Below are 23,038 nucleotides of genomic sequence, written 5' to 3'. Positions count from 1 at the left end.
CCCACCTAGCTCGGAGGAGTCCATCCGGAAGGAAAAGGCCGGGCGGGGCCGCAGGGCGGGGCCGCAGGGCGGGGCTGCAGGCCCCGGGGGGGCGGGGTTGCGGGGCGGGGCGACGGGGAGAACGGTGGAGAACGAGTTCATCTGAGGGTGCAAAGGGTTCGAGACTCGGGATTTCCCCGGTGTGTCATTTCCCTGGTGTGTCATTTCCTCGTTAATCATGGCGACATAGTTTCTGGTCACCGATTGTAAGGGTTTATTTTCACTCTTGATTGGAAATCTCAGTTTACACGTGGGACACCACCCAACTCTACAAAACAACTGCTCACACAGATTTACAAATGGAAAGCAGGCTTGGCGGGGGACGATCGGTTTGGCAAGGGGCGGGGGGAGGAAGGGAGGAGGGAGAAGCTGCATGGGCTTCATTGTCAAGCATCCCTCCTTCAACTTTCCTGGAGGTGTTGTCTTTCCTTCTACCCCAAAGATTTTCATCCAGCAGTCCAGCCTCCACCCCTCCTGAGAGGCTTGCCAAGGGCCCTTACCCCCCCACCCCCACCCCCAGCTCGGCGTACCTTTGCAAGGCAGCCACGGAAGCCCTTCTTTATCTGGTGTGCCTGGCTGATACACTATTCCACCTTTGTTTTGCTTTCCCAGGTTTCAGTTACCTCCGCCCCCACCCCCAGTCAACCTCAGTCTGAAAATATTAAATGGAAAATTCCAGAAATAAACAATTCATGTTTTAAGTTTTGTGCCTATTGTGAGTAGCGTGATGGAATGTCTCGCTTTTGGCTCCAACCCTTTGGTATCACCAATCATCCATGTCCACTCCTGACGTCCCATCATTGACATCATCATGATCCAGGATCTCCCAAAGCAGATGCTCCTCTCTGACCTATTATCAGGTCAATAGCAGCCTAACGCTGTCATTCACCTCACATCGTCTCATCGCGTAGGCGTTTTATCATCTCACATTATCACAAGATGAAGGGTGAGTACAGTACAATAAGATTCTGAAAGAGACCACATTCACATAACTTTCATTACAATATATTGTTATAATTGTTCTATTTTGTTATTAGTCATTGTTGTTAGTCTCTTACTGAGCCTAATTTATAAACTAAAATTTATCATAGGTATGTATATGTAGGAAAAACAGTATATATAGGGTTTGGTACTATCTTCAAGTATCAAACTAGTACTTTGGTACTAGTTTCAGGCATCCACTGGGGGTCTTAGAATGTACCCCCCGCCTTGGGTAAGGGGGACCAATGTATAACCTGTTAGCACCACTCTCTGATACTGCCTACTATATATTTTAAAAATTTTCTCTTATTGTATTTTGAAAAGAGCTTTATGGATGTATAAATAGCATACAATAAACTGAATGTATTTAAAGCAGACAAATTGTTAAGTTCTAACATGTATACAACCATGAAACCATGACCTCAATCAAGATAATCCCTCCTTCCTTTCTTCAGTCCCTTTCCCCAGGCACTCATCTACTTTCTGTCCCTATACATTAGTTTGCATTTCCCTGAATTTTATATGAAATGAATCACACAGTATGTATTCTTCTTGTCTGGCTTCTTTCACATAGACTAATTATTTTGAGATTCATCTGTTGTGCTGTCAAGAATTCATTCCTTTTTGTTGCTGGATAGTATTCCATTGTAGGGACCCCACAGTTTGTTTATTCATTCATGTGTTGATAGACATTGGAGTTGCTTCCAGTTTTTGGCTATTACAAGTAAAGCTGCTATTGCACATTCATCTGCAAGTCTTTGTATAGATAAATGTTTTCCTTTCTCTTGGGTAAATACCTAGGAGTAGAATGTCTGGATCATAGGATAAGTATATGTTTAACTTTTTAGGAAGCTGCCAAACTGTTTTCCAAAGTGGTTGTACCATTTTACGTTCCCACCAGCAGCAAATGAGAGTTCCAGTTGCTCCACATCTTTGCCAATACTTGTATTGTGGTATCCCCTTGTGGTTATAACTTTAGTTTTTCTACGCCTAATGATTCTGAACATCTTTTCATGTATTTATTTGCCATCCATATATCTTCTTTGATGAAGTATCTGTTCAAATCTTTTGCCATTTTTAATTTGTGGTTATTTTCCTATTTTGAGTTTTGAGAGTTATTTGTATAGTCTAGAGCAAAGTTCTATATCAGACATATAGTTTGCAATCATTTTTCCCTATTCTGTGGCTTGTCTTTTTAGTCTCTTAACACATTCCTGGGTTTGGGGGGATTAGGGTGTGGACATCTTGAGGAAGGCATTATTCTGCCTACCACAGGTATGGAGTTCATTTTTCCCCTCCATATGATTATCCAATTGTTCTAGCACCATTTGTTGGAAAGACTCTCCTTTCTCCACTGCATTGCCTTTGTACCTGTGTTGAAAATCAGTTTGTGTGTTTGTGCGTGTGTGTGTGTGTTACTGGATTTTCTGTTCTGTTCCATCGTCTAATCTTGTTTTGCATTAAATGTCTACTAGTGTTTGTCTATGAAATTGATGCTTCCTTACTGCCTCAGTAAGATCTCTTGGGAGTTGTTTTCCTACACACTTAATATTTGCAGTTGGGAACACCCTGAAACAGGTAGGTAAAACAGTTTCCACCCTCAAACTATCAGTTTAGTGGAGTAAACAAAGAAAACAGTTTTCATACAATGTGTACAAGGGTAATATTTTTGGAAATATTTCTCAGTGTACTTACCCTAGGGAAAGTACAACCCAACTCTTGATGCTTGGGAAGAGGGACCTGGTTGAAAGAGGGATTAAGGGACAATAAGTCAGAGTAAATGTCCTTGCCTACCCCCTTCACACAATCATATGTCTGTATTCTTTCGGGAGGAAACTGCCGGGGGAGGGAAGGAGGACAAAGGGGGAAGTCCAGGATGCCAGGACATCTTGCTCACTGCTTCTCAAGGTTTAGAACAGAAAGTCCCTCTTCCAGCATCGAACCGGCAATCAGAGGAGCCCAGGTGCCACACAGGTGGCAGGTGAGAGAGGCCAAGACCGGTGGGCCAGAGTTGGTGCTCCAAGGTCTGTGCCTGTGACTGGGGGAACCAGAAACCCCTCTGTGGAAATGCCCAGAGATCCGGGGACACGGAAGAAGCCTGGGGCGGGGATGAATAGGCTGCAGAACGCAAGGGCCTTCGGCTGGGCATGCATTCTTCTACACTGCTGCCAACGTGATGCTCAAAAGAATCATGTGTGCCCTACTGCACCTCTGTGAAGAGCAGCACAAGATGCCCAGAGGCTAAGCAGGGCAAGCTAGACCCGGGAGGATGCCAGAGCAAGAGCCCAGCTCCCCTTCCTGCAAATCAGAATGCTACGCAAGCTCCTCTACAACTTTGATTTCCTCCAGGAGGAGGGACTCAGAGTTGACTGCACTTAAAACCTAACCCAGGTTAAAAAAAAAATACTTGGAAGGGAAGTTTTTTTGAAGAGACAACTTTAAGTGCCCCCCTCCCCTGCTAAAGTAGCAATAAAGAGAAAATCAAGTTATATTTCTTTAACCCAACTATCACAGACTCTAAATTTCACCTCTCGAAGCCAGCACCTGGAAAGTTTTCCCCAAAGATGTGAAATCTGATCGTCCCTATGAATAGGAAGGAGTTAAATGGGAGAGGTGGGCTCTCTCCTGCACTTGAGTTTGTTTTGATACCAGTGATTAGGGTTGAGCTTCTACCTAATTACATTTGTTCCTTGGTATCCATGGGGGATTGGTCCTGGGACCCTCATGGATACCAAAATCTGTGGATGCTCAAGCCCCCTATATAAAATGGTGTAGCACAGTTGGCCCTCCACGTCCACGGGTACCGCAGGTTTGTTGATTCCGAGGATACAGAGGGCCCACTCTATTGAGGGAGATAAAAGTGTGACTATGGAATTACTTTTCTCCCAGCGAGACTGGTTAAGAATCAGAGATATACTTTTACCTTAGTGGCTCCCAAGCTGTTTTTCTGCCTTGATACACCAGATGGACGACGATTGCATTGATGAAACACTTCCATAGACGTGCCTAAATCCGGGACTATGGTCCAGAGAAAACATTTCCATTTGCATCAGTCTTCATTCTCCTCCTCCTTCCCCTACTTTTCCTCCTCTTTTTTTTTGGTGGCCCCTCCCGTTGCAGAGCACAGGCTCCAGACGCGCAGGCTCAGCGGCCATGGCTCACGGGCCCAGCCGCTCCGCGGCAGGTGGGATCTTCCTGGACCGGGGCACGAACCCGTGTCCCCTGCATCGGCAGGCGGATGCCCAACCACTGCGCCACCAGGAAAGCCCTCTCCTCCTCCTCCTTTCCCTCCCTCTCTTCCTCCTTCTTCGGTAGTTTTACTGTTCTTGGTAATGAGTGGTTTAGAATGAGCCCACCCTAGTCTATGCATTCAGCATATTTTGGAATTCTGTACTATTAATACATATTCAGTTTTAGTTATCAGAGAAACCATCAGCATGGCATGGAAATGCCCTTGAAAAATTATCTAGGGTCTTCCCTGGCGGTCCAGGGGTTAGGACTCAGCGCTTTCACTGCCACGGGCCCGGGTTCCATCCCTGGTCTGGGAACTAAGATCCCGCAAGCTGCGTGGTGCTGGCAGTAAAGAAAGAAAGAAAGAAAAGAAAAAATTTATCTAAACAATGTCCTTGCCTTGTAGCACAAAGCCCAGTGGTAGACTACTAAGGACTCTAGGAAGTATTTCACACACCTTCACATAGTCACCTTTCAACGTCGAATCCTGCTAATTCGGGCTGGCTTTCTGTGCCTTCTCAACAGCCATGTGAAAAGGCTGGCACGCTGTGCCCTCCGAGGTACACGCGGAGCAACGTGAGGGACTTGAGTGGGTGAGCTGTGTGGAGCACTGGGGGTGCCCGTGGCCAGTTGGGGAAACCCACAGTGGCTCATAAACAGGCTTCCTGGTGGAGTCTGCACCCTTCTAATGCCTCTGAGGGCCCTGGCTGCCCCCATCCTCCCATCGTGTGGCACAGGTCAGTCTTCCGTTTGGGGTTCCTTCCACACAGCTGGGGAAGCCAGGCGCTTACTCGGTTTCACTTTTTCCTGTGGGAGAAATCACAGGCCAAGAAGGTTTCTCTTGGCACTTTTCTGAGCCACCTTGGGGGAGGGGTGACGTGGATGAAGGAAGATGTTCTCCTGTCCTTTTCAATACATCCAATATTGGATGTTTTCACTCCAGCAGTGTGCTGGAACTTCTCTGCTGAACTCCTGGACTTCCCCCAAACCCTCTTGTCCATGGGAAATTGTCAAAACTGGTGTTCTGGGCTTCCCTGGTGGCACAGTGGTTGAGAGTCCGCCTGCAGATGCAGGGGACACGGGTTCGTGCCCCGGTCCGGGAGGATCCCACATGCCGTGGAGTGGCTGGGCCCGTGAGCCATGGCTGCTGAGCCTGCGCGTCCGGAGCCTGTGCTCCGTAACGGGAGAGGCCACAACAGTGAGAGGCCTGCGTACCGCAAAAAAAACAAAACAAAACAAATCAAACAAACAAAAAAACTGGTGTTCTTCATAGGAAAGATATCTGGTAGAAACTCTTATTCCTCTATTTTTCTGACATCACTTCTCTCCCGTAGGTATTTTAGAGCGACTCAAAATTCAGCCTGTGAAGCCATTTAAGACCCAGCTGTGGTTATTGCCTGGGCCCTGTAGTCTTTAAACGTAAAATGTTACAGTAGGTCTGTGCACTTCCTGAGAGCTGGGCTCTAGTTAGATGAGTGTCTACAGCACCATCCTCCCGGGCAACCAGAGCACATGCCTAGAGCCACCCAAACGCTTCTGTAAGACTGAAGGCTTGGCGATACTTCAAATGAGAAGCAATTGCTTTTTTGTTTGTTTTTGGCAGCACTGCGAGGCTTGCGGGATCTTAGTTCCCTGACCAGGGATCGAACCCCGGCCCCCGGCAGTGAAAGCTTGGAGTCCTAACCATTGGACCGCCAGGGAATTCCTGCCAAGCAATCGTGTTCTGATGGAATGTGCCCTCTGGTCAGAAAAATGGAGCTGTGGAGGGAATAAGGATTTATTAAAGTCTCCTTTCTAGTCTAAGATCGTCTTCAGCTGGAAATTGTTGTGTCATCTCTGGAACTGCAGTACATCTTATCCTCCACAGTATCTTGCAGTCACCATCTCATGTCCTGGCTGTCACCACCTGTGCCCTTGGTTGCTAGTTCCGGGGCAGGACTGGACAATCGCAGCCTTCACTGTAAGGTTTCAGCCAGCCTCACTCACCAGATCTTTTTGACACCTATGCCATATTGGGTACTGCGTCAAGCCTTGGGGTAACGTTATGGATAAGACACGCTCTTGAGCTGCTTGCAGCCTAGCAGCGGACACCAGAAACAAATTTCTTTTAAAGTATGGGATAAGCAATACAATAACAGAGAAATGCTCCTACCCTATCAAGAGCTTCCCTTCCTGTGAATCCCCCTGAGCTCTTCTGAATGCCACGTGTGCTACGTAATCATGCACTCACTTTCATGACCCCTTGGGATGACAGATCTTCCTCAACTTATGATGGGGTTACGTCCTGATAAACCCAACGTCAGTTGACAATATTTTAAGTTGAAAATGCCCTTAGTACACTTAACATCAAATATAGCTTATATATTAAATGTGCTCAGAACATGTACGTTAGCCTACAGTTGGGAAAAGTCATCTAATACATTAGCCTACGGTTGGGAAAAATCATCTAACACAAAGTCTATTTGATAATAAAGTGTGGAATATCTCATGTCATTTATTGAATACTCTTCTGAAAGTGAAAAACAGAATGGTTGTCTGGGTGCAGAATCGTTATAAGTGTATTGGTTTTTTACCCTCACGATCGCATGGCTGACTGGGAGCTGTGGCTGCCCTGCCCAGCATCACAAGAGAGTGTTGGACCACATATTGCTATCTTGGGAAAAGATCAAAATTCAAAATCCTAAGTACATTTCTAAGGATGAATGAATGCATAGAGCTTTGGCACCATCCTAAAGTCGAAAAATCGTAAATCGAATTATTGTTAAGTCAGGGACTGTCCATGTCTGTACTTTCTCTTAAAATATATACATTTCTCAAGTGTAGGGATTGACACTGTTATAGAAATAACACAGAATCTAGAATTCTAGAGTGAGAAAGATGTTACATGTTACCTGCCCACCTCCCACTCTGCAGAAATTCCTTTCTACAACCTTCCTTGAACACTAATTTTAGAGGTCGGTAGACTATAACTTTATCGTCTGGATCCATTTTCTTTGTTAGACAGGTAACCTTTTCCTGGCTGGAAGTCTGCCTCCCTGTAACTTCTATAATGCTGTCTTAGGATGGATCTCACTATGTCTCAGAACTCCACAAAGGCTCTACATGCTGAGAATCGTAGGTGAAGCTGGTGCTTGACTACCTATGTGGACAGATTAGGGAGATTGTAACCCTTGTCCTATCAGCATCAGGGCACCACCCATCTCTGCTGGCCTTGAGAAACTTCTTTTTTTGAAGGATTATTGGAGTCCTTGGCATTTCCCGTCAAACCAAGTTAGAAGGGATTCAAGAAAGACTGTTCTGAGAGTTTCCAGTATGTCCCACAGAGTCTGAAGAACTCATGCCTGAAATGTTTAAAGGCTGGAGGCTGTGCCTGTAGCTGCTCCCATCCAGGGTTGTAGCGAAGAGGCTGCCTGGGAAGGGAGCTGCACCTTCTCTGATGGTGCAGCGAAGGTGCATGTTTTCCAGGGATCAGATGATCATGCAGAAGGGAGCCGGTCTGGGTCTTCTCAGAAGGGCTCCAAGGAACTTCTGGAGAGGCAAAGGGATCCCAATAGATGGGTAAGTGGCTGGTGGAAAGCTGTAGGCTGCTCTTGGGAGGAGAGGCATTGCCTCAGTCAGGGGAACACAGCCTGACTCTGGAGGAATCCCCAAGTGCTTACAAAAGGAACATACTTTTCCTTCTGCCCCCAAGAGGGTGAAACCATCAAATTACAACCATACCTACCTCTTTGCCCTTTTCCCCTAATCTCCCCTCCCCTTTAGGGTTTGACCCTAAAGGCATCAATCGAGGTGGCTGACAGTCTGGGGAAGGAGGTGGAGATAGGAAGAGAGACTGAGTCAACCAAGCCTCCTTCCCCAAACCTCCCCTCTATTGGCCTCCAAGCTGGGAGAAGAGGGAAGCCTCAAGTTTAAATGAGTTTGGAGTGTTGATGTTACACTAGAGAGATATTTTACTTACTGAAATGAAATTGTCCAGCTGATTCAAAGGGCCCAGAAAAGCTGTGGGATCTGCTGGGGATTTCATCCAAGGATGGGAAAGAGCTAGTCCAGGGAGCAGACTGGGAGGCGCAGTGGGGGAGAGAATAAAAGTATCCCAGCTGGTACCCAATAAAACTGTTACCCTTCCAACCACCAAGCTCCATCTTCTCTCTAAAGTATCACAGGGTCAGTCTACTTCCTCTCCAACATTTTGACAAACCTTCAGCTATTTTAAGAGCTCATGGGCACGTGCCACTCCCCACCCCAGTCACCTTAAATATCCTTACCTTCTCAGGTAATAGAATTTTTGTTTGACATTGCTATACTCTAGTTTATCAACATCTCTCTAAATATACTACGTGCACCAGCGCTATTGCTTCCTGGGACCTGGACACCAGATGCTCACTAATGCCGGGCATCACATGGTTGATTCTTATTCCGTTTCATTTCTGTAAAACCCCTCTTAAGTTTTCACACGAGCTGCTTTTAAGTCAAGCCACCCCTATTTTACATTTGTGTATTTTTTTAAAAGTCAGTTGCAGGACTTTATACGTTTTTTTCCTGTGACGTTTTATTTTACAGATCAGTGGATTTGGGGTCATGCCTGTTGAGAGTATTCTGAATCTATGGTCATCATCCTCCTTCCTTGCTTGGTGCCATTGACCAGTCTTATAAGCAAGGCTTCTATGACTTCATGGAAATGCCTGCAGGCAGGGTGCTGTGGAGGTCATAAGCTGAAGTTCGGGCCTTGACACTTTTTTTTAAATTGAAGTATAGTTTATTTACAATGTTGTGTTAATTTCTGCTGTACAGCAAAGTGATTCAGTTATACATATATATACATTCTTTTTTATTTTCTTTTCCATTATGGTTTATCACAGGATATTGAATATAGTTCCCTGTGCTATGCAGTAGGACCTTGTTGTTTATCCATCCTATATATGATAGTTTGCATCTTCTAATACCAAACTCCCAGTCCATCCCTCCCCCACCTTCCCTCCCCCTTGGCAACCGCAAGTCTGTTTTCTATGCCTGTGAGTCTGTTTCTATTTCGTAGATAAGTTCATTTATGACAAGTAGATTTCTATTTCGTAGATAAGTTTGTATATGTTCATTAGATTCCACATATAAGTGATATCATATAGTATTTGTCTTTCTCTTTCCGAATTACTTCACTTAGTATGATAATCTCTAGTTGTATCCATGTTGCTGCAAATGACATTATTTTGTTCTTTTTTATGGCTGAGTAGTATTCCATTGTATATATGTGCCACATCTTTATCCATTCATCTGTCCATGGACATTTAGGTTGTTTCCATGTCTTGGCTATTGTGAATAGTGCTGTTATGAACATAGGGGTGTGTGTAACTTTTTGAATTAGAGTTTTGTCCGGACATATCCGGCCTTGACACTTTTTAGCTCTCTAACCTTGATGTCTCACTAACCCCTCTGTGCCTTCATTTCATCACATGTAAAATGAGAAACTGATAAAAATACACTATTATTATGGTACTCCCTGTGTCCTTTAGCTAACAAAACATCTCGAAACTTAACGGCTTAAGACAACTATCATTTATTTAGTTTATAGTTTTCAGGTTGGCAGTTTGAGCCGGGCTCTGCTTGTCAGTTTTTCTGGTCCCAGGTAGGTTCCTTCATTTGTCTGTGGTCAGCTGCAGGTAAGTAGCAGCTCTGCTTCTGAAAGGCGGCTGGCCTTTAGCTGAAATGCCTCAGCTCACTCTTCAGGTGGCTACCCTGGGCTCATTTTCCTGGTGTGGAGAGGGAGAGCAGGTAGGGCCCCTTTGAGGCCAAGGCTCACATCTGGCACACTGTCCCTTTCACTGCTCTCTGGGCCAAGGCAAGTCACAGGGCTGGCCCAGACTCAACGGGGGGCGGGCGGGAAGGATGCTCCGTCACATCTTCTTGGGAGGAGCTGCAAGGTCACTGCAGGAGTGTGGGTATAGGGAGAGATGGAGAACTGGAACATTTTTTAATTCAGTCTTCACATTGCCTCATATGCGATTGTTTGAGAAGTAAATGTGTTAATATACATAAGGTGCTTAAATGGTACCTGGCACATAGGAAGTGCTCCATAAATATTAGCTGTTATTGATAATATTCACTAATAGGTGAACAGGATCTGGAACGTCCTCACTTCTATAAAAATGAATGAATGAATGAGTGACTATCATTAGAGAATTCTTGAGGTTGACGTCAATATATTGATTAGGATTCTTGGATGGCAGAAGATAAGCCAGCTGTAAATCTGTGGACCAGTTTACATGTTAAGAGCATGGGGGCTAGAGTCAGACAGACGTGAGCTGGAATCTGGGTTCATCCATTTCCTAGCTTTGTGTCCTTGGACGAGATGGGTCACCTCTCTATAGCTCCGTTTTCTCATTGTCAGTGAATGTGAAATACCTACTGTGTTAGTTTCCTAGGGTTAGCATAACAAATGACCGCAAACAACAAAACTTGAATCTCTCATAGTTCTGGAGGCTAGAAGTCCAAAATCAAGGTGTTGGCAGGGCCCTGCTTCCTCTGAAGTCTCCAGGGGAGATTCCTTGCATGTCCCAGATTCAGTGATTGCTGGCAATCCTTGGCATTCCTTGTGTGACAGCAAAACTCCAGTCTCCATGCTCACACAGCCTTCTTCCCTGTGTCTCCCCCATGTCTTCAAATCTCTCTCTCCTTATCGGACACCGGTCATTGGATTTAGGGCCCACCTTAACCTAGTATGGCCTCCTCTAACTTGATTACATCTGCAGAGATGGCCACATTCTGAGCTTCCTGGTGGACACGGTTTTTTAGGAGCACCATTCAACCCAGTGCACCTGCTTTGTGGGTTTCAGTGTGATATTGTATGCAAAGCGCTGAGTATGTGTTTGGCACATTAAATATTCAAAACATAGTCATCATTTTCTTTCTCTTCTTTTTTTAATCAAAGTATAGTTGACTTACAACATTGTGTTAATTTCACGTGTATGGCAAAATGATTCATATATATATATATTTTTTTCAAATTATTTTTCCAGGACTTCCCTGGTGGCACAGTGGTTAAGAATTCACCTGCCAGTGCAGGGGACATGGGTTCGAGCCCTGGTCCGGGAAGATCCCACATGCCGCGGAGCAACTAAGCCTGTGCTCTAGAGCCCACGAGCCACAACTACTGAAGCCTGTGTGCCTAGAGCCTGTGCTCCACAAGAAAAGCCACCACAATGAGAAGCCCACTCACGGCAACTAGAGAAAGCCATGAGCAGCAATGAAGACCCATTACCGCCAAAAATAAATGAATAGGGCTTCCCTGGTGGCGCAGTGGTTGAGAGTCCGCCTGCCGATGCAGGGGACATGGGTTCATGCCCCGGTCCGGGAAGATCCCACATGCCGTGGAGTGGCTGGGCCCGTGAGCCATGGCCGCTGAGCCTGCGTGTCCAGAGCCTGTGCTCTGCAACAGGAGAGGCCACAACAGTGAGAGGCCCGCGTACCGCAAAAAAAAACAACAAAAAACCAAAAAAACAATAAATGAATAAATAAATAGATTAAAAATTATTTTCCATTATAGGTTATTGCAAGATATTGAATATAAATCCCTGTGACATATAGGAAATCCTTATTGCTTATCTATTTTATGTAGTTTGTGTCTGTTAATCCCATACTCCTAATTTATCCTTCCTTCCCTCCCTCTCCCCTTTGGTAACCATAAATTCGTTTTCTATGTCTGAGAGTCTGTTTATTTGTAGGATTTTTCAGATTCCACATATATGTGATACCATCTAATATTTCTTTTTCTGTCTGACTTACTTCGCTAGGTATGATATTCACTAGGTCCATCCATGTTGCTGTAAATGGCAATATTTCATTCTTTTTTATGGCTGAGTAATATTCCATGATATATGTCATGTCTTCTTAAGCCAATTGTCTGTTGATGGGCACTTGGGTTATTTCCATGTCTTGGCTATTGTCAATAGTGCTGCTATGAACACTGGGGAGTATGTATCTTTTCGAATTCAAGTTTTCTCCAGATATATATCCAGGAGTGGTATTGCTGGATCATATGGGAACTCTATTTTTAGTTTTTTAAGGCACCTCCATGCTGTTCTCCATAGTGGATGCACCAACTTACATTCCCACCAAGAGTGTAGGGGGGTTCCATTTTCTCCACTCCCTTTCCAGCATTTATTGTTTGTAGACTTTTTTAATGATGGCCATTCTGACCGGTGTGAGATGATACCTCATTGTGGTTTTGATTTGCATTTCTCTGGTTAATTAGTGATGTTGAGCATCTTTTCAAGTGCCTGTTGGCCATCTGTATGTCTTTGGGAAAAAAGTCTATTTAGGTCTTCTGCCCATTTTTTGAGGTAATCATTGTTTTTATTATTATTACTGTTATCTCATTAGAGATGGTCAAATGCTTTGCTGAGATCAACAGCTATCATGTACTGAGCGATTCGTGTCAGGACTAGGCTGGCTAGTCTATATATCATCTCGTATAATCCCTACTACATCTATAATCTAGGAACCCTAGCCAAACACGATAATACAGTAGTTCCCCCTTATCCACAGTTTTGCTTTCCATGGTTTCAGTTACCTCCAGTCAACCATGGTGTGAAAAAATTAAATGGAAAATTCTAGAAATAAACAATTCGTAAGTTTTAAATTGCACACCATTCTGAGTAGTGTGATAAAGTGTTGTCCCTCCCTGGACCTGAATCATCCTTTGTCCCATGTGTTCCACCCATTAGTCCCTTAGTAGCCCTTTCGGTTATCAGGTTGACTGTTGCGGTATTGCAGGGCTTGTGTTCAAGTGACCCTTATTTTTTATTTATTTATTTTGCGGTATGTGGGCCTCTCACTGTTGTGGCCTCTCCCGTTGTGGAGCACAGGCTCCGGACGCGCAGGCTCAGCGGCCATGGCTCACAGACCCAGCCACTCCGCGGCAAGTGGGATCTTCCGGGACAGGGGCACGAACCCGCGTCCCCTGCATTGGCAGGCGGACTCTCAACCACTGCGCCACTAGGGAAGCCCTCAAGTGACCCTTATGTTATTTAATACTGGCCAAGGGTAGTGATGCTAGAAATTCGGATATGCCAAAGAGAACCTGTGAAAGGCTTCCTTTAAGTGAAAAGGTAAAAGTTCTCCACTTCCTAAGGAAAAAAAATCGTATGCCTTGGCTGTGGAGATCTATGGTAAGAGCCAATCTTCTGTCCGTGAAATTGTGAAGGAAAAAGAAATTTGTGCTGGTTTTGTTGTCACACTTCAAACGACAAAAGTTACAGTCACAGTGTGTACAGTGCACAGTGTTTAGTTAAGATGGAAAAGGTATTAAATTTGTACAGTAAGATATTTTGAGAGGAGAGAGAGACCACATCCACAGAACTTTTATTACAGTATATTGTTATAATTGTTTTATGTTTAGTTATTGTAGCTAATCTCTTACTGTGACTAATTTATAAATTAAACTTTATTATAGGTGTATACAGGAAAACATATAGTCTGTATAGAGTTCAGTACTATCTGAGGTTTTAGGCATCCACTGGGGGTCTTGGAACGTATCCCCTACAGATAAGGGGGGCTACTATAATACTATAATATGAATCAGTCACAGTCTATGATCCATGACCCTATGCTAGCTCCAAATGATCTTTTATATGTTTTCAAAACTCCTTTAATATTTTAACTGGCTGAAGTCAAACTATTGGTCTCTAGCCTTGAAACTTTATTCTTTTCTCTTTTGAAGCTTGAGTCCACTGTCTGTGTCTAGTTTCTTTGAAACCTACATGTTTATTTTATTACTCTGTCCATGATAAATTCTCAAGAAATGATTTGACAGCGAATTCATCCAACAAATATTTATTGAGCACTTACTCATATGAAGATGAAGGGGTGAGCAAAGCATGGAGTAAGTCCTAGCAAGCGGGAGCCAGAGGGTGGGAGTGGGGAGATTATAGCAGGTAGATAAGCTTGAAGGAGGAGATGGGGTTTAACAGATGGAGAGGTAATAGGATATTCCAGCCCTGTGTCCAGGGAATGATGAGTGTACCTGGGGGCGTGGTAAATTTTACATCTCACCTTGACTTGGCCAAGGGCCGCCCAGATAGCTAGGTGTGTCTGTGACGGTGTTTGCAGAAAAGACTAGCATTTGAACTGGTAGACAGAGCAGAGCAGGTGGCCCTCCTCAGTGTGGGTGGGCGTCACCCAATCCACCAAGGGCCTGAATGGAACAAAAAGGTGGAGGAAGGTTGAATTTGCTCTCCACCTGACTGACTTGAGCTGGGACGTTGATCTTGTCCTGCTCTCAGCACTGGTTGTTCTCAGGAGCTCAGACCCAGACTGGAATCTACAACACCAGCTTCCCAGCTCTTGGGTCTTCCAACTGCATCAGCAGTTTTCCTGGGTCTCCAGTGTGCAGAGAGCAGATTGTGGAACTTCTCAGCCTCCATAGTTGCATGAGTCTCTTTATACATAAACCGGTCAGTCTGTCTGTCTTTCTGTCTCTCTCCTTCTCTCTCTGTCTCTCTCTCTCTGTGTCTGTCTCTGTCTCTCTATATATATGTATGCATGCTTCGCTTCTCTGGAGAACCCTGGCTAATACACCTGGAATGATAGACTTTGATGTCTGCCTGGGTGAGGGCAAGGTGGGCGTCAGGGTAAAAGACCTTCAACAGAGAAGAGAGATAGTGGTAAAAATCTTACATCCTTTTACATGCCCCTCTATTGTCTATTCTTCTTCAAGATAAATGAACCAGTTCCCTTTGTCTTGTAAGGTAGGATCTCTTTTCCAAAGCTTCAGTCTTTTTGTACGACTCTCGGACCCTTTTGGTGTTTAGAACTAGAGGCAGGACTCCAGTAAGAGCATTCATCTGTGCTGAAGATGATCAGAGAATGGCCTTTAGTCCTTTCATTGTAAACTCTATTTCTTTCTGATCAGAACAAAGCAAGCTTTTCAATATGGGACCCTATTCTGTATCACTGACTCATGTTCAACTTTTGACCCAGAGATCATTTTCAGCCCTGCTTACAAACAGCTTTCTGTGCTGCAGTTTATTTCCCTCTTCAGCTACCATCCCTCTCAGGTTTTGTTCTGTTTGTGCCTGACCACTTTCTCTGAGGTCCTTCACCAAGATTTGAATTGAAAGATGTACTTATACTAAAGAAATTTGAGACTGTGCTCCCTGGCCATGCTCGTGTTGCTAACCAAGCCCGCCATTTCATCCAGCATTGTTTTTTAGTTGTTTCCTCCTAAAGCGTTGAGGCAGAACTAGACGGGAAGATCACACCCATTTTTTAAAATTAATTAATTAATTTATTTTTGGCTGTATTGGGTCTTTGTTGCCGCACACGGGCTTTCTCCAGTTGCGGCGAACGGGGGCTACTCTTCGTTGCGGTGCACGGGCTTTACATTTGGTGGCTTCTCTTGCTGTGGAGCCTGGGCTCTAGGCGCACGGGTTTCAGTAGTTGTGGCGCACAGGCTCAGTAGTTGTGGCTTGCGGGCTCTAGAGCGCAGGCTAAGTAGTTGTGGCGCACGGGCTTAGGTGCTCCGCGGCATGTGGGATCTTCCTGGACCAGGGCTCGAACCCGTGTTCCCTGCATTGGCAGGCGGATTCTTAACCACTGTCCCACCAGGGAAGTCCCCAGACCCATTTTCTTAGTTTACATTTCTTGTTTCCAGAGCGCACTCATATGATGGACAGAACTGCAAGGATCATTGTCTCTTTGTGTTCATGCATTTGGACACAAGTTAGCTCCTGTTTCAGAAGCTTGCCTGTCTTTATTGCATTTTCAAGTTAGCTTCTGTTTCAGAAGCTTGCATGTCCTTATTGCATTTTGAGATTGCATTATTAGCATATCTGAGTTGACAGCATCTGTTCCTTCCCAATTAAATCCCACCATCCAAAGCCACACGTTCCCCAGTTTCAGAAAGCAGGTTGAACAGATGCCTAACAGTCGTCCTGAACACTTTCCCCACGAAAGAGCTGTTCTCGCCTGCACTTTTGTTTCTTTCACTGTGAAGGGGAAGAGTGGATTCAACTATGTCATTAACAGGGGTCCTTTGCCTTTATTGTTTGGGCTAATCATGCAGACCTCTCATCTCTGAAGTGGGTGGTGGGCGCAGGTTTGGAGATTTCAGACTCTCTTCACCAGCACAGCATAGATTCATAGAGCTGGAAGCAATGTGGCTTCGTGGACGTACGGCCTGTGTGGTTGCACCTGGCTCAGTGCTTGCGTGGACCCCAGGATGCTGTTGCATCTTGACATCCTTCATTTTTGAACATGGTGGGGGGATCCAAATTTTCATCTAGTCATGGCTGGGAAGAATAAGAGAGCATCACACCATCACTATCTTGGGTAGACGTGTCGACTGGAGAAAAACGCATAACCTACAAGTTGCAAGTTATGTTTTATTCGAGGAACTTACTGAGGACTATAGCCCAGGAGACAGCCTCTCAGACAGCACTGAGCAATTGTTCTGAAGAAGAAAGGGAGGAGCCAGGATATGTAGGAGTTTTGCGGTACGCGGGCCTCTCACTGTTGTGGCCTCTCCCATTGCGGAGCACAGGCTCCGGACACGTAGGCTCAGCCGCCATGGTTCATGGGCCCAGCCGCTCCGCGGCATGTGGGATCCTCCCGGACCGGGGCACAAACCCGCGTCCCCTGCATCGGCAGACGGACTCTCAACCACTGCAACACCAGGGAAGCCCCTACATAGGAGTTTTTGTTCAAAAAACCCATGTAGTAGAACATCAAAACATTATCGCTAATCACAAAAACAGACGCCGGAAGTTAATGATTTTAGTGTTTTTATATGTATGGGAAGATGCAAGAGCCTGAACTCATTGAAACTATTCCTTAACTATCTAGGGCCAGTATCCTGCTTTTCTCCACCCTGAATTCCCCTCAGGGCGCAACGTCAGGGGTGGCTACCGTGGCTGGTGGCTTGATGGCGTTGTTTATCGGAATGGCAGGTGATTTTTTTTTTGTCCACAGATGATTAACCTGCCGTCTCTCCATGGAACCTGATTCAACGTGAATTTTGATAAAAGTGGAAAAGAAAAAGAATCTCTCTTAGAATTGAATCTTCCTAGAGTTAGAAGGGCCTGGTAAGTTCTGCTTCAGGTATCCTTCTTAGAGTGGAGCACTGTTAAACCATCTTTGTGACTTGTAGGGATGAAGACTTCACATCTCCCCAAGAGGTCCTTTCAAGTCCACTGCAGGCTATACCCAGTTTTCTCATAAAGGACAAATACCCGTCAGACATGAAGGATTAATGCCTATAGTATCTTCATAGTAATATGCATTCCAGGGCATTGGAAAAATGAGAATTGAGGCTGTCAGTAAATTTAAGAATTTTTTCCCCCTGAGAGCTAGCATTGTTGAAGAAGGATGCATACTTAGATCTTTGCTTTGGAAGGGGGTTAGTAAAATTACTCCCCTCTTGACATTTGACCATGGAGACTCCTTTACAGAGGGGAGGAGTTGGAGCATTCAGGGCTAGAAGATAATCGAGAGGAATGAATGAAGGAAGGACCACCCCGCCACCGGCAAAAGGGAGAGAAGATGGAGGCCTTGGAGAGGATATTGTTTGGGATGGCTACATTACTGGCCATTGATTCGGTATGTTCTAGAATCCTCTCCACTTTCTAAACCATGCATCCATACATGTTATTAAACCCTGCCCTGTATAAAGCGTGGCACACTCTGTGCATCCCTAAACCCCTCACACCTGTCCTGCTGGGTGATGCTGAACCATGTGGTCTCCATATTGTTTGGGTATGTTTTTAGTTCTTTCATGTAAGACTTGTACAATGTCCCTAGTAAACTCCATCTTGCCCTTGAAAATCAGTCCTATTCATGCCCTTCCTGCTTTAGTGAATCTCCTGCATTTAACCAGCTCCGTTTTTCTTTCTCAAGATTGCTTTGGCTATTCATGGTCTTCTGTGATTCCATACAAATTGTAAAAATTTTTGTTCTAATTCTGTGAAAAATGCCATTGGTAATTTGATAGGGATTGCACTGTATCTGTAGATTGCTTTGGGTAGTTAGTCATTTTCACAATATTGATTCTTTCAATCCAAGAACATGGTATATCTCTCCATCCGTTTGTGTCACCTTTGATTTCTTTCATCAGCGTTTTATAGTTTTCTGAGTACAGATCTTTTGTCTTCTTAGGTAGGTTTATTCCTAGGTATTTTCTTCTTTTTGTTGCAGTGGTAAATGGGATTGTTTCCTTAATTTCTCTTTCTGATTTTTCATTGTTAGTGTATAGACATACAAGAGATTTCTGTGTATTAATTTTGTATCCTGAAACTTTACCAAATTCATTGATTAGCTCTAGTAATTTCCTGGTGGCTTCTTTAGGATTTTCTTTGTGTAGTATCATGTCATCTGCAAAGAGTGAGAGTTTTACTTCTTCTTTTCCAGTTTGGATTCCTTTTATTTCTTTTTCTCCTCTGATTGCCATGGATAGAACTTCCAAAACTATGTTGAATAATAGTGGCAAGAGTGGACATCCTTTTCTTGTTCCTGATCTTAGAGGAAATACTTTCAGTCTTTCACCATTGGGAGTGATGTTTGCTGTGGATTTGTCATATACAGCCTGTAGTATGTTGAGGTAGGTTCCCTTTATGCCCACTTTTTTTTTTTTTTTTTGTGGTACGCTGGCCTCTCACTGTTGTGGCCTCTCCCGTCGCGGAGCACAGGCTCCGGACGCGCAGGCTCAGCGGCCGTGGCTCACGGGCCCAGCCGCTCCGTGGCATGTGGGATCTTCCTGGACCGGGGCACGAACCCATGTCCCCTGCATCAGCAGGCGGACTCTCAACCACTGTGCCACCAGGGAAGCCCTATGCCCACTTTTGAGAGAGTTTTTGTTGTAAATTGGTGTTGAATTTAGTCAGAAACCTTTTCTGCATCTATTGAGATGATCATATGGTTTTTATTCTTCAGTTTGTTATATGGTGTATCACATTGATTGATTTGTGTATCATGAAGAATCCTTGCATCCTTGGGATAAATTCCACTTGATCATAGTGTATGACCCTTTTAATATGTTGTTGGATTCTGTTTGCTAGTATTTTGTTGAGGATTTTTGCATCTATGTACATCAGTGATATTGGCCTGTTATTTTCTTTTTTTGTGATACCCTTGTCTGGTTTTGGTATCAGGGTGATGGTGGCCTTGTAGAACGAGTTTGGGAGTGTTCCTCCCTCTGCAATTTTTTGGAAGAGTTTGAGAAGGATAAGTGTTAGCTCTTCTCTAAATGCTTGATAAAATTCACCCGTGAAGCCATCTGGTCCTGGGCTTTTGTTTGTTGGAAGATTTTTAATCACAGTTTCAATTGCATTACTTGTGATTGGTCTGTTCATATTTTCTATTTCTTCGTGGTTCAGTCTTGAAAGGTTGTACCTTTCTAAGAATTTTTCCATTTCTTTCAGGTTGTCCATTTTATTGGCATATAGTTGCTTGTAGTAGTTTCTTATGATCCTTTGTATTTCTGAGGTGTCAGTTGTAACTTCTCCTTTTTCATTCCTAATTTTATTGATTTGAGTCCTCCGCCTTTTTTCTTGATGAGTCTGGCTAGTGGTTTATCAATTTTGTTTATCTGCTCAAAGAACCAGCCTTTAGTTTCATTGATCTCTGCTATTGTTTTCTTCATTTCTATTTCATTTATTTCTGCTCTGATCTTTATGATTTCTTCTCTTCTACTAACTGTGGGTTTTGTTTGTTCTCCTTTCTCTAGTTGCTTTAGATGTAAGGCTAGGTTGTTTATTTGAGATTTTTCTTGTGTCTTGAGGTGAGATTGTATTGCTATAAATTTCCCTCTTAGAACTGCTTTTGCTACATCCATAGGTTTTGGGTCATTGTGTTTTTGTTGTCATCTGTTTCTAGGTAGTTTTTGATTTTCTCTTTGATTTCTTCAGTGATCCATTGGTTATTTATTAGCATATTGTTTAGCCTCCATGTGTTTGTGGGTTTTTTTCCTGTAATTGATTTCTAATCTCATAACCTTGTGGTTGGAAAAGGTGCTTGATATGATTTCAATTTTCTTAAATTTACCAAGGTTTGATTGGTGACTCAAAATGTGATCTATCCTGGTGAATGTTCCATGTGCACTTCAGAAGAAAGTGTATTCTGCTGTCTAATGTGTCACTTAAGGCTTGTATTTACTTATTAATTTTCTGTCTGGAAGATCTGCCCATTGGTGTAAGTGGGGTGTTAAAGTCCCTCACTATTATTGTGTTACTGTCAATTTCCCCTTTTATAGCTGTTAACATTTGCCTTATGTATTGAGGTCCTCCTATGTTGGTGCATAAATATTTACTATTGTTATATCTTCTTGGATTGATCCCTTAATCATTATGTAGTGTCCTTCTTTGTATCTTATAACAATCTTTATTTTAAAGTCTATTTTGTCTGATATGAGTATAGCTACTCCAGCTTTCTTTTGATTTCCATTTGCATGGAATACCTGTTTCCATCCCCTCATTTTCAGTCTGTATGTGTCCCTAGGTCTGAAGTGGGTCTCTTGTAGGCAGCATATATATGGGTCTTGTTTTTGTATCCATTCAGCCAGTCTGTGTCTTTTGGTTGGAGCATTTAGTCCATTTACATTTTAAGGTAATTATTGATATATATGTTCCTATTGCCATTTTCTTAATTGTTTTGGGTTTATCATTTTTTTCTTCCCTTCCTCTTTTGTTCTCTTCTCTTGTGTCTTTTGCCTAGAGAAGTTCCTTTAGCAATTGTTGTGAGCTGGTTTGGTGGTGCTGAATTCTCTTAGCTTTTACTTGACTGTAAAGCTTTTGATTTCTCCATCGAATTTGAATGAGAGCCTTGCTGGGTAGAGTAATCTTGGTTGTAGGTTTTTCCCTTTCATCACTTTAAATATATCATGCCACTCCCTTCTGGCCTGCAGAGTTTCTGCTGAAAAAACAGCTGATAACCTTATGGGGTTTCCTTTGTATGTTATTTGTTGCTTTTCCCTTATTGCTTTTAATATTTTTTTCTTTGTATTTAATTTTCGTTAGTTTGACGAATATGTGTCTCGGCCTGTTCCTCCTTGGGTTTATCTGGTATGGAACTCTCTGTTCTTCCTGGATTTGGGTGACTATTTCCCTTTCAATGTTAGGGAAGTTTTTGACTATGCTTTCTTCAAATATTTTCTCAGGCCCTTTCCCTTTTTCTTCTTCTTCTGGGAGCCTTATAATTTGAATATTTGTGCATTTAACATTGTCCCAGAGGTCTCTGAGACTGTCCTCATTTTTTTTTCATTCTTTTTTCTTTATTCTGTTCTGCAGCAGGTATTTCCACCATTCTGTCTTCCGAGTCATTTATCTGTTCTTCTGCCTCAGTTATTCTACTATTGATTCCTTCTAGTGTATTTTTCATTTCAGTTATTGTCTTGTTCATCTCTGTTTGTTTGTTCTTTAGTTCTTCTAGGTCTTTGTTAAACTTTTCTTTTATCTTCTCAATCTGTGCCTCCATTTTTTTCCGAGATCTTGGATCATCTTTACTATTATTACTCTGAATTCTTTTTCAGATACATTGCTTATCTCCTCTTCATTTAGTTGTTCTTGTAGGTTTTTATGTTGCTCCTTTGTCTGCAACATATTTCTTTGTCATCTCATTTTGTCATACTTGCTGTGTTTGTGGTCTCCTTTCCACAGGCTGCAGCATCGTAGTTCCTCTTGCTTCTGCCCCCTGGTGGGTGAAGTTGGTCCAGAGGATTGTGCTGTTCTCCCCCTGATAGGGGGTTTGATTGGTGTTATGTTGATCAGAGCCTGCCCTAGACATTGAGCGCGGGACCTCCCCTTTGCTCTGTGGTTGTCACTGCCCTGTCAGGGTTGGGCTCTGCTCCCTGTGTGTTGGAGTAGAGGTCCTCAGATCTGTTCCTTAGCTGTGATTCTGATCTGCAGTGTGAGGTAGGTGGGATTAGAGTGCTCCCAGTGGGAGAGCAGCCACTGAGTTTTCCTCCTCTGGAGTTGTTCACCTGTAATTGTGCTCCATTTTGTCCCCTTTCTCCCATTGTGTGGGCTCACAAAGTATACTGTTGTTGGAACTGTCTCGGTCCCACCTTATCTGTGAGTATGCTGGCACCTGGCCCTGGTGACTCTCAGGTGTTTTTTTCACCTGCCCACCAGCACAGATCCACTGAGGTTAGGTGCCAGTACTGCAGTAGTCGTGCACCTGGACCCACCATGGGAGCTATGTAGGCAGCTTGAACTCTGGTCTGGCCCTACCCCAACGTGTACGTGCTCACAGAGCCCCAGCTACTAAAGCCAGACCTGTGATAGGGGGTGTGACTAGCGTTGTGGTGACCAGAGCTTGCCGTGGATATTGCGCAGGGCCTCCCCGTTGCTCTGTGGTTGTCACTGCCCTGTCAGGGGCAGGGTCTGATCCCTAGCTGTTGGAGTAGAGCCCCCAGATCTGCTTCTTAGCTGTGTTTCTGATCTGCAGTGTGAGGTAGGCGCGTTTGGAGCACTCCCGCTGGGAGGTCAGCCATTGAGTATTCCTCCTCTGGAGCTGTTCACCTGTGGGTGTGATCTGTTGTGTCACCTTTCACCCGTTGTGTGAGCTCACGAGTTACACTGTTGTTGGTACTGCTCTCAGCCCCACCTTAACTGTGGGTGTGCCGGCAGTTGGCCCTGGTGTCTCTCGGACGTTGTTTTCACCAGGCCACCAGAGTAGATCCACTGAAGTCAGGCCCCAGGACTGCAGTAATCATGGATCTGGACCTGCTGTGGGTGTTATGAGGGCCCCTCAGACTCTAGCCTGGCCCAACCCCCATGTGTATGTGTCAACAGAGGCTACAGCTGCT

This window comes from Globicephala melas, chromosome 21, assembly GCF_963455315.2.
Source record: "Globicephala melas chromosome 21, mGloMel1.2, whole genome shotgun sequence".
NCBI classification, from domain to species: domain Eukaryota; kingdom Metazoa; phylum Chordata; class Mammalia; order Artiodactyla; family Delphinidae; genus Globicephala; species Globicephala melas.
The sequence above is the reverse complement of the archived record's forward strand: the minus strand, read 5'-3'. Positions refer to the sequence as shown.